The following is a 12500-nucleotide window of genomic DNA, read 5'->3' as shown; positions in this document are numbered from 1 at the left end:
TTGTATATATATATAGCTTAATCCGGGTTTGAACTCGCAACTCCAAGAATACGCATCACTTATATACACTTTACCACTGGACCACTGCTGCAGGACACAAGCTTGATGCTGAGGTATCAATTTAATGACGTAAATGCCATTTCCACAAATAAATGATAATTAAAAAGTATTTGTATGTACAAATCTTTTCTGTTTAAAAGGCTACAATATCAGTTACTGATATAATTTGTGTTAATGTTTCTATACCCACAAGAAGGCATATTTTTGCTTATATGTAAAGGGTACGGAGAACGAATCCACAGACCATCATTCCCCTCCCCTTCCCTCCCCCCCCCCCCCCCCAACTCCCACCTACTACCACCACCACCACCACCAATCACCACCAATCACCACCAATCACCACCAATCACCACCAATCACCACCACCACATCTAACCGAAAACCCCCTAACACATCAACCCTCCCCCCAATCAACAGGCGAAATAATAACCCTCAAATGCCTGCCTGCCTGCCTGCCTGCAAGCCAATACTAACGGTCTTCTCAGAAAGAAAATCTCTTTGTATCTGTATTACTTGATGAAATGTATGATTCTAATAATGAAAATAAATTTTGATGTCGGTTGTATGAGCATAATGACCAATATGCACATGATATGAATGAATTAAATAGTGTAGTTTTAAGTAATTAGGTTGTAGACACATTAAGCGGATATGATATTTGACGCGTCCAGAACTGGTGATTTTTGGTTTAGTTTTAAATGCACCACCACCACCACACCACCATTGCTTCCCCAGAGCCTAATTAAGGACCGGTAAAAGGAGTCAATATGTATGTCATCTATAAAACCAAAGAATGAATAAAAAAAACACACACAAACCTACATAATAGTATTAGGAAGATTGTATGGCAAAAAAAAAAAGTATTATTCCCATTGGGTCGTTTGAACTCGCGACTTCCAAAATACCAGCCACACACCTTACCACCCAGCCACCATAGAGTTGGTATAATTGTGCAACTTTAGTTATAAAAGTAAAGTTCTTATTGTCTCAAATCTTATTGTCTGTTCTATGAAAAGGCATGATGTAAATTATGTATTTTTTGAATGATTGAATTGTAGGCACATTAAGCGGATTCGATATTTGATATATCCAGAAAAGGTGATTTCTGTTCAGTTTTAAAATGCATCACCGTTAACGCTAAAGGACTGGTAAAACGACTCGATGTTTGTCATTTTTAAAATAAACACTAAAACTAGGCCCTTAACATATATAATGTTTGAATATAAATTGAATGCATATAAATACAAAGTGGGAGTGGCTGGCTGGCTGGCTGGCTGGCTGGCTGGCTGGCTGGCTGGCTGGCTGCCTGCCTGCCTGCCTGCCTGCCTGCCTGCTGCTGGCTGGCTGGCTGGCTGGCTGGCTGGCTGTGGCTGGCTGGCTGGCTGGCTGGCTGGCTGGCTGGCTGTGGCTGCCTGCCTGCCTGCCTGCCCGCCCGCCCGCCCGCCCGCCCGCCTGCTTGCCTTGCCTTGCCTTGCCTTGCCTTGCCTGTCCTGTCCTGTTATTGCCTTGCCTTGCCTTGCCTTGCCTTGCCTTGCCTTGCCTTGCCCTGCCCTGCCCTGCCTTGGCTGCAGCTGGCTGGCTGGCCGTAAATCAACTCTTAACAACACCATACCACACCACACCATCACTCATCACCCATCACCCACCACCGGCCCCAGTCTCCCAGCCTCTCTTATATACCCGAGCAGGCCCTTTAAATTATTTGAATTGTTGCACTTCGGCCAATGGCAGGCACGATCGCTGCTGCTCAAACATATTCTGGTTCACAAGTATTATAATATATTATATTATATTATATTATATATATATATATATATATAATATATATATATATATATATATATATATATTATATATATATATATATATATAATAATATATATATTCATGAAACACATTAAAACCTTGATCATTTATTCATTCATTACGTCTAGTGAAGAATTGCTTTTGTTCATTTGTATGATTAAAAATTAATATAATATGAATTCCTCGCTTAAAGTAAAATATAAAATATATATTGGATTTATATGATTGGTTAATATTCCAAGTGATGCTGAATATCCCCTATAATTTTGTTTTGTTTGTTTGTTATGTACACATTCCAAATGAAATCAATATAAATGTTATTATTAATGTTTGAAAGTTGATTGTCTACTTGAATCTCTCTATTAAAGTGTGTGTGGCTCCGGATGGAGCCTGGTTATGGTATTTGTCGTGGTGGGTGGCAGAAGTGCTTACTTCTTCTCTGTCTTCTTTGGCAAAAGAACTGCCTGAATGTTTGGAAGAACACCTCCCTGTGCAATGGTTACGCCAGACAGAAGTTTGTTGAGTTCTTCGTCGTTGCGGATGGCCAACTGCAAGTGACGTGGGATGATACGGGTCTTCTTGTTGTCACGTGCGGCATTACCGGCGAGCTCCAGAACTTCGGCAGCGAGGTATTCCATGACGGCTGCCAGGTAGACAGGAGCGCCAGCACCGACGCGTTCGGCGTAGTTGCCCTTACGCAGCAGACGGTGAATTCTGCCCACGGGGAACTGAAGTCCGGCCCTGCTGGAGCGAGACTTTGACTTGCCCTTCACTTTGCCTCCCTTGCCGCGTCCTGACATTGCTGCTGCTGTTGTGGGTTTGTGGTGTTTTATGCCGCCCCGCAGATCGAGCTTCGTGTTATATACCCCGCTCAGGATCAAGGGAGCCCGCCACTGACCAATCAGCGCGCTCCGCCACGCGACCCGCTCTGAGCTGAGTCGCGAGCGGGATATAAAAGGAAAGCTCGCCTCGCGCAAAAGTTCATTATTGTATCGCAACGCCAGCCAGCACGAGCATCATCATGCCACCCAAGGCATCTGGAAAGGCTGCCAAGAAGGCCGGAAAGGCCCAGAAGGCCATTGCCAAGGGCGATAAGAAAAAGAAGCGCAGGAGGAAGGAGAGCTACAGCATCTACATCTACAAAGTGCTGAAGCAGGTCCACCCCGACACTGGTATCTCTTCCAAAGCCATGTCGATCATGAACTCGTTCGTGAACGACATCTTCGAGCGCATCGCCGCCGAGGCTTCTCGCCTGGCCCACTACAACAAGCGTTCCACCATTACCAGTCGGGAGATCCAGACGGCTGTAAGGCTCCTGTTGCCCGGAGAACTGGCCAAGCACGCCGTCTCTGAGGGCACTAAGGCCGTCACCAAGTACACCTCCTCCAAGTAAACGGCTTACTTACTGCCCTGTGGTGGTGGCTTGGCCTCAAACCAACAAACTCGGCTCCATTGGAGCCACACTTTAATTTCTAAAGAGATTGTGAGTGTTAGACACCAATACTATTATAACAAAAACCTCTGTCACTGAAAGCAAATAGCTATAAAATGAGAATATTTATGAAACTGTCTGTGTGTGTTTCTCTCTCTCAGTCTCTGTCTGTCTGTCTGTCTGTCTGTCTCTGTCTTGTCTGTCTCTGTCTTGTCTGTCTGTCTGTCTGTCTGTGTCTCTCTCTCTCTCTCTCTCTCTCTCTCTCTCTCTCTCTCTCTCTCTCTCTCTCTCTCTCTCTCTCTCTCTCTCTCTCTCTCTCTCTCTCTCTCTCTCTCTCAACACATATAAGCACTCGGTATCTTTTTTTTTTTCTAGAGATTAGAGATTCATTGTTATGTTCCACATTAGGATTACTATGCAGGCCACCCTCTTAGGTTTGAAAATGTCAAGAAAACGGTTAATTTAAAATGTCATCTCCTAACTTAACAGATTAAGCCAGAGGACCGAAAACAGAATAAAACAGGACTGGACAGTATGTCACTTATACAAGCTGCTTTTATTTCTAGTACAGTATGACAATTTTTATTTTGGGGGGGGGGGGGGGGGGTGGGTGATCCTTGACAGTGCATAAGAGCGAAAAGCGACGGCGTTTTGTTTGTAAGAGAACAGGTTGTACTACAAATGACTTGATTTATTGATATCACGTGTATGTATGACACCTAAATTAGTGTATTTGTTTATTTATTTATTTATTTATTATATGTGTAGATGAAGGTTAATTCATATGACTGATGCTAGGAATGTCTGAAATCTCCTTAGAAGGATATTTTGGCCCTGAGAAGGGCCGAGTTTGGTGTATACTAGGGTGGTCGATTTAGCTTATGCACGCTCTCCACGGATACGGCGAGCAAGCTGAATGTCCTTTGGCATGATGGTGACACGCTTGGCGTGGATGGCACAGAGGTTAGTGTCCTCGAAGAGACCGACCAGGTAAGCCTCGGATGCCTCCTGTAAAGCCATGACGGCAGACGACTGGAAGCGAAGATCGGTCTTGAAGTCCTGGGCAATCTCGCGCACCAGACGCTGGAAGGGAAGTTTCCTGATGAGCAACTCGGTGCTCTTCTGGTAACGACGGATCTCACGCAGGGCGACCGTTCCGGGCCTGTAACGGTGAGGCTTCTTCACACCCCCTGTGGCAGGAGCAGACTTGCGTGCTGCCTTGGTGGCCAGCTGCTTACGAGGAGCCTTGCCTCCCGTGGACTTGCGAGCAGTCTGCTTGGTGCGAGCCATGGTGAACAACTGTGGTTTGTGATGGCCGGCGCCGAAAAATTTTTGCTTATATACGCCGTCTCGAGGCGCTTGCTCGAGCGCCATTGGCTGCTCGACTCGCCTACGTCACCCCGTTGCCCCTCCCCTCCTTCCTCTGGCTGCAGCCAACAGGCGGCTCACCTCAATCACTATTATCGCTGATTTTGCTCTATTTTTTGGATTTGTGCAAAAGTCATTTCACAGGGACGTGAAACAGACGAGTAGGCAACTGCAGTTTTGAAAGCGTTGTGAGAAAGCCGTGTCTACTCGACCACAAGCGTAAAGTAAGGGCAGGCAGGAGTTGCAATGCTACTAGTACGTCCGCTTGATGGGATATAGTCGGGAAATCGTGCGGGCATTCGTCAATTCGATTCACACAACTTCAACACCATGACTGGACGCGGCAAGGGAGGCAAGGGACTCGGAAAGGGTGGCGCCAAGCGTCATCGTAAGGTGCTACGTGACAACATCCAGGGCATCACCAAGCCCGCTATTCGTCGCTTAGCTCGTCGTGGCGGCGTGAAGCGTATTTCGGGTCTCATCTACGAAGAGACCCGTGGCGTCCTGAAGGTGTTCCTCGAGAACGTCATCCGTGATGCTGTAACCTACACGGAACACGCCAAGAGGAAGACCGTCACTGCTATGGACGTGGTGTACGCTCTGAAGCGCCAGGGTCGTACCCTCTACGGATTCGGCGGATAAGAGCTTGGCTAATCCATCGATTCCACCCACCACCACCTCAAAACGGGACCTAATTAGGTCCCTATACTTTTTTTACTGAAGGGCTTAATAGACGATAACATAAATTGTTTTGATATCAGCTAGCACATTGGGTCTTATGAAATCTATTTTTTATCCTCGCATGCTTAAAGGGACTCTGATTGGGGAGGGAGGGGGGGGGGGGGGGAAGGTTTGTTACGTTATATACTAGCAGAGCAGGATCATTGGTGGGGGGGGGGGGGGTGAGGGGGAGAGAGAGAGAGAGAGAGAGAGAGAGAGAGAGAGAGATCTTTCCCAACTCTTCCTTTTTACATGAGTGAGCTACCCGTTTTATTCATTTTATCCTTCTCAGAGCTGTTTTGATAGTATCCAAATGATGGTAAATGAAAAGGGAGGACACGAATATCTACCCAGAATTCAGGACTGGCAATCGATATGCATGTTTGAGTGCGAATCTTTTTCTCTCTCAACTTAGGTATACGTTTATGTCGTACCTAAAAGCGAGAACCACACTATTGGGACAAGTATGCAAGGCCCAATTTTCCTAACAAGCACAGTTAATTTTGTTATTTTCGAACATTTCTTTCCAAATTGGTTTATCCAATTAACAGTATTATATTAAGATCATGAATTGCTGGGTTAGGTTAGGTTAGGTTAGCTTAGCTTAGGTTAGGTTAGGTTAGGTTAGGTTAGGTTAGGTTAGCTTAGCTTGGGTTAGCTTAGGTTAGGTTAGGTTAGCTTAGCTTGGGTTAGCATAGGTTAGGTTAGGTTTGATTACATTTCTATGTTAGATTTAACTCAAATTCAAAACAATTGCAGTCATTCGGCTTGTTAGTCAACTTGCCTCTAATAGGGGCAATTTGTCTAACAAGACTATTTAGTTTTGTGTGCATATATATATATATATATATATATATATATATATATATATATATATATATATATATATATATATATATATATATTATATATATATAATTATAGCTTCAAGACTCCGAACCAATATAGAAGCATCAAGAGGAAGTGCTTGTGTTATGGGCCAATAGGCCTTCTGCAGTTACTTCCATTCTTATGTTTTTATTCCCATTGGTTCGTGTTTTATCTTGTGTAAATGTCAATCACCTTACCCAAAACTTTGGTACCATATCACCTCACCCATGTGTATATATAATATATATATATATATATATATATATATATAATATATATATATATATTATATATATATATATATATAATATACAGAGTAAATCTACCCCAAAAGTAATGATTTATTTGTCTACAAAACTAAACTCTTTTTGGAATCATATGAGGCCCCTCCACTGAGGGGGGAGGCCTGGATGTTTATTGTCATGTGTATTCATGCTGCTTGCATGTCGTCGTTTATTTTGCCTTTGTTGTTTTCTTGACAGCTTTCTTTGCCTTGGGTGGTTTGGGAGATTTTGAAGCTCTCTTTATTTTGGGCTTTTTGTTCCCAACAACAAGCTGCTGCTGCTGCTGCTTCTTTTTCAAGGCTGTAGGTGGTTTGTTGCTTGTGGCGGCTTTCTTGGGAGTTACCACGGCCTTCTTTGCTGCTGTAGATGGTTTCTTGGTTGTGGTGGCTTTCTTGGGAGTTAGAACGGCCCTCTTCTCTGCTACGGCCAGCTTGAATGATCCACTAGCTCCACTTCCCTTGGTCTGAACAAGAATGCCGTCAGCCACTGCTTTCTTGAGAAATCTTCGGATGTAAATGGCGATCTTGGCAGCCTCGACTTTGTTGTTGGCAACAACGTACTTCTTGATTGCTTGTAGAGACGAGCCCTTACGGTCTTTGAGTGCTGCGACCGCGGCTAGAACCATTTGACTAGTTTTCGGGTGAGCAACCTGGACGCGAGGTTTCCTGGTGGTGGCCACCACAGCAGCAGCAGCCGCAGCCTTCTTGGTAGGCTTTGCTTCTACCATGATGATGATGAGATAACCAAGGTGATGAGAGACGCTCAGACAGTCACGGGGGAATGATGCTGCCGCCGCTTGAGCCGAACCTATTTATGTGCCGGCACGGTACAGAAGCTGCAACCTGGCAACTCGTCCACCAATCACGACGGTTGGTTTTACGGCTCCGAAACCTGGATCCCATATCTTCTCTAAAATAGAAGCATTTGTTCATGTTCTTTGTAAAAGTATCATAAAGCAGGACAGATGAGACAAATATCATAAAAACTGAAGAGCAGATGAGCACACACATGTTTGTATTACAAAAGAAAATCCACAAATTCATTAGAAATTGGCAGGGCAGGCTGAGGAAGTAGGTAGATGTAAAATGTCTGTAAATGGCGAAAGAACATAAACCCAAGACTGAATAAACGATGTTAAATATCCATGCCAAGGAGACAAAAATATGTTAGGATACAATTACCATTAAGACACCACAAGCAGGTCCGTATCCTGCCGCGATGACTTAAAAGAGTTGGTTATTAGCCACAATGTGTAGGCAGTCTCATGCCAACGGCCATACCACGTTGAGAACACCGCTTCTCGTCCGATCAGCGAAGTTAAGCAACGTTGGGTTTGGTTAGTACTTGGATGGGTGACCGCCTGGGAACACCAAATGCTGTTGGCAATAATGTTTTTTGTTTTGTTTTGTTTTGTTTCGTTTGTTTTTGTTTGAATGGCTGGCTCCACGGGAAATTCACGGAGTTGTGTGGAATAAGGCCTGGTAAAATGAATTAATATGTATGTCATGTTTAAAACAAACTCGCTTAATATAGATATTGTGTGAGGCTTTATACAAAAACAAACAACCAAAACAAAACATGTTGTATATATATATAGCTTAATCCGGGTTTGAACTCGCAACTCCAAGAATACGCATCACTTATATACACTTTACCACTGGACCACTGCTGCAGGACACAAGCTTGATGCTGAGGTATCAATTTAATGACGTAAATGCCATTTCCACAAATAAATGATAATTAAAAAGTATTTGTATGTACAAATCTTTTCTGTTTAAAAGGCTACAATATCAGTTACTGATATAATTTGTGTTAATGTTTCTATACCCACAAGAAGGCATATTTTTGCTTATATGTAAAGGGTACGGAGAACGAATCCACAGACCATCATTCCCCTCCCCTTCCCTCCCCCCCCCCCCCCCAACTCCCACCTACTACCACCACCACCACCACCACCAATCACCACCAATCACCACCAATCACCACCAATCACCACCAATCACCACCACCACATCTAACCGAAAACCCCCTAACACATCAACCCTCCCCCCAATCAACAGGCGAAATAATAACCCTCAAATGCCTGCCTGCCTGCCTGCCTGCAAGCCAATACTAACGGTCTTCTCAGAAAGAAAATCTCTTTGTATCTGTATTACTTGATGAAATGTATGATTCTAATAATGAAAATAAATTTTGATGTCGGTTGTATGAGCATAATGACCAATATGCACATGATATGAATGAATTAAATAGTGTAGTTTTAAGTAATTAGGTTGTAGACACATTAAGCGGATATGATATTTGACGCGTCCAGAACTGGTGATTTTTGGTTTAGTTTTAAATGCACCACCACCACCACCACCACCATTGCTTCCCCAGAGCCTAATTAAGGACCGGTAAAAGGAGTCAATATGTATGTCATCTATAAAACCAAAGAATGAATAAAAAAACACACACACAAACCTACATAATAGTATTAGGAAGATTGTATGGCAAAAAAAAAAAAGTATTATTCCCATTGGGTCGTTTGAACTCGCGACTTCCAAAATACCAGCCACACACCTTACCACCCAGCCACCATAGAGTTGGTATAATTGTGCAACTTTAGTTATAAAAGTAAAGTTCTTATTGTCTCAAATCTTATTGTCTGTTCTATGAAAAGGCATGATGTAAATTATGTATTTTTTGAATGATTGAATTGTAGGCACATTAAGCGGATTCGATATTTGATATATCCAGAAAAGGTGATTTCTGTTCAGTTTTAAAATGCATCACCGTTAACGCTAAAGGACTGGTAAAACGACTCGATGTTTGTCATTTTTAAAATAAACACTAAAACTAGGCCCTTAACATATATAATGTTTGAATATAAATTGAATGCATATAAATACAAAGTGGGAGTGGCTGGCTGGCTGGCTGGCTGGCTGGCTGGCTGGCTGGCTGCCTGCCTGCCTGCCTGCCTGCCTGCCTGCCTGCCTGCCTGCCTGCCTGGCTGGCTGGCTGGCTGGCTGGCTGGCTGGCTGGCTGGCTGGCTGGCTGGCTGGCTGGCTGGCTGGCTGGCTGGCTGGCTGCCTGCCTGCCTGCCGCCGCCCGCCCGCCCGCCCGCCCGCCCGCCCGCCTGCTTGCCTTGCCTTGCCTTGCCTTGCCTGTCCTGTCCTGTTATTGCCTTGCCTTGCCTTGCCTTGCCTTGCCTTGCCTTGCCTTGCCCTGCCCTGCCCTGCCTTGGCTGCAGCTGGCTGGCTGGCCGTAAATCAACTCTTAACAACACCATACCACACCACACCATCACTCATCACCCATCACCCACCACCGGCCCCAGTCTCCCAGCCTCTCTTATATACCCGAGCAGGCCCTTTAAATTATTTGAATTGTTGCACTTCGGCCAATGGCAGGCACGATCGCTGCTGCTCAAACATATTCTGGTTCACAAGTATTATAATATATTATATTATATTATATTATATATATATATATATATATATATATATATATATATATATATATATATATATATATATATATATATATATATATATATATATATATATATATATATATATATACATGAAACATTAAAACCTTGATCATTTATTCATTCATTACGTCTAGTGAAGAATTGCTTTTGTTCATTTGTATGATTAAAAATTAATATAATATGAATTCCTCGCTTAAAGTAAAATATAAAATATATATTGGATTTATATGATTGGTTAATATTCCAAGTGATGCTGAATATCCCCTATAATTTTGTTTTGTTTGTTTGTTATGTACACATTCCAAATGAAATCAATATAAATGTTATTATTAATGTTTGAAAGTTGATTGTCTACTTGAATCTCTCTATTAAAGTGTGTGTGGCTCCGGATGGAGCCTGGTTATGGTATTTGTCGTGGTGGGTGGCAGAAGTGCTTACTTCTTCTCTGTCTTCTTTGGCAAAAGAACTGCCTGAATGTTTGGAAGAACACCTCCCTGTGCAATGGTTACGCCAGACAGAAGTTTGTTGAGTTCTTCGTCGTTGCGGATGGCCAACTGCAAGTGACGTGGGATGATACGGGTCTTCTTGTTGTCACGTGCGGCATTACCGGCGAGCTCCAGAACTTCGGCAGCGAGGTATTCCATGACGGCTGCCAGGTAGACAGGAGCGCCAGCACCGACGCGTTCGGCGTAGTTGCCCTTACGCAGCAGACGGTGAATTCTGCCCACGGGGAACTGAAGTCCGGCCCTGCTGGAGCGAGACTTTGACTTGCCCTTCACTTTGCCTCCCTTGCCGCGTCCTGACATTGCTGCTGCTGTTGTGGGTTTGTGGTGTTTTATGCCGCCCCGCAGATCGAGCTTCGTGTTATATACCCCGCTCAGGATCAAGGGAGCCCGCCACTGACCAATCAGCGCGCTCCGCCACGCGACCCGCTCTGAGCTGAGTCGCGAGCGGGATATAAAAGGAAAGCTCGCCTCGCGCAAAAGTTCATTATTGTATCGCAACGCCAGCCAGCACGAGCATCATCATGCCACCCAAGGCATCTGGAAAGGCTGCCAAGAAGGCCGGAAAGGCCCAGAAGGCCATTGCCAAGGGCGATAAGAAAAAGAAGCGCAGGAGGAAGGAGAGCTACAGCATCTACATCTACAAAGTGCTGAAGCAGGTCCACCCCGACACTGGTATCTCTTCCAAAGCCATGTCGATCATGAACTCGTTCGTGAACGACATCTTCGAGCGCATCGCCGCCGAGGCTTCTCGCCTGGCCCACTACAACAAGCGTTCCACCATTACCAGTCGGGAGATCCAGACGGCTGTAAGGCTCCTGTTGCCCGGAGAACTGGCCAAGCACGCCGTCTCTGAGGGCACTAAGGCCGTCACCAAGTACACCTCCTCCAAGTAAACGGCTTACTTACTGCCCTGTGGTGGTGGCTTGGCCTCAAACCAACAAACTCGGCTCCATTGGAGCCACACTTTAATTTCTAAAGAGATTGTGAGTGTTAGACACCAATACTATTATAACAAAAACCTCTGTCACTGAAAGCAAATAGCTATAAAATGAGAATATTTATGAAACTGTCTGTGTGTGTTTCTCTCTCTCAGTCTCTGTCTGTCTGTCTGTCTGTCTGTCTCTGTCTTGTCTGTCTCTGTCTTGTCTGTCTGTCTGTCTGTCTGTGTCTCTCTCTCTCTCTCTCTCTCTCTCTCTCTCTCTCTCTCTCTCTCTCTCTCTCTCTCTCTCTCTCTCTCTCTCTCTCTCTCTCTCTCTTCTCTCTCTCTCTCTCAACACATATAAGCACTCGGTATCTTTTTTTTTTTCTAGAGATTAGAGATTCATTGTTATGTTCCACATTAGGATTACTATGCAGGCCACCCTCTTAGGTTTGAAAATGTCAAGAAAACGGTTAATTTAAAATGTCATCTCCTAACTTAACAGATTAAGCCAGAGGACCGAAAACAGAATAAAACAGGACTGGACAGTATGTCACTTATACAAGCTGCTTTTATTTCTAGTACAGTATGACAATTTTTATTTTGGGGGGGGGGGGGGGGGGGTGATCCTTGACAGTGCATAAGAGCGAAAAGCGACGGCGTTTTGTTTGTAAGAGAACAGGTTGTACTACAAATGACTTGATTTATTGATATCACGTGTATGTATGACACCTAAATTAGTGTATTTGTTTATTTATTTATTTATTTATTATATGTGTAGATGAAGGTTAATTCATATGACTGATGCTAGGAATGTCTGAAATCTCCTTAGAAGGATATTTTGGCCCTGAGAAGGGCCGAGTTTGGTGTATACTAGGGTGGTCGATTTAGCTTATGCACGCTCTCCACGGATACGGCGAGCAAGCTGAATGTCCTTTGGCATGATGGTGACACGCTTGGCGTGGATGGCACAGAGGTTAGTGTCCTCGAAGAGACCGACCAGGTAAGCCTCGGATGCCTCCTGTAAAGCCATGACGGCAGACGACTGGAAGCGAAGATC

At 44.2% G+C, this 12500-nt stretch overlaps 1 non-coding gene across 1 annotated transcript; it reads left to right on the top strand.

Moving 5' to 3' along the window:
• The first annotated feature begins 7806 nt into the window (after positions 1-7806).
• Positions 7807-7925, top strand: LOC138362570 (5S ribosomal RNA). Its single transcript, XR_011227780.1, has one exon. It is a non-coding gene; the product is annotated as a 5S ribosomal RNA (ribosomal RNA).
• The last annotated feature ends 4575 nt before the right edge of the window (positions 7926-12500 follow it).

Source organism: Procambarus clarkii, unplaced genomic scaffold, assembly GCF_040958095.1.
Source record: "Procambarus clarkii isolate CNS0578487 unplaced genomic scaffold, FALCON_Pclarkii_2.0 HiC_scaffold_2036, whole genome shotgun sequence".
Lineage (NCBI taxonomy): Eukaryota > Metazoa > Arthropoda > Malacostraca > Decapoda > Cambaridae > Procambarus > Procambarus clarkii.
This window is presented reverse-complemented; position numbering and strand designations above follow the sequence as displayed.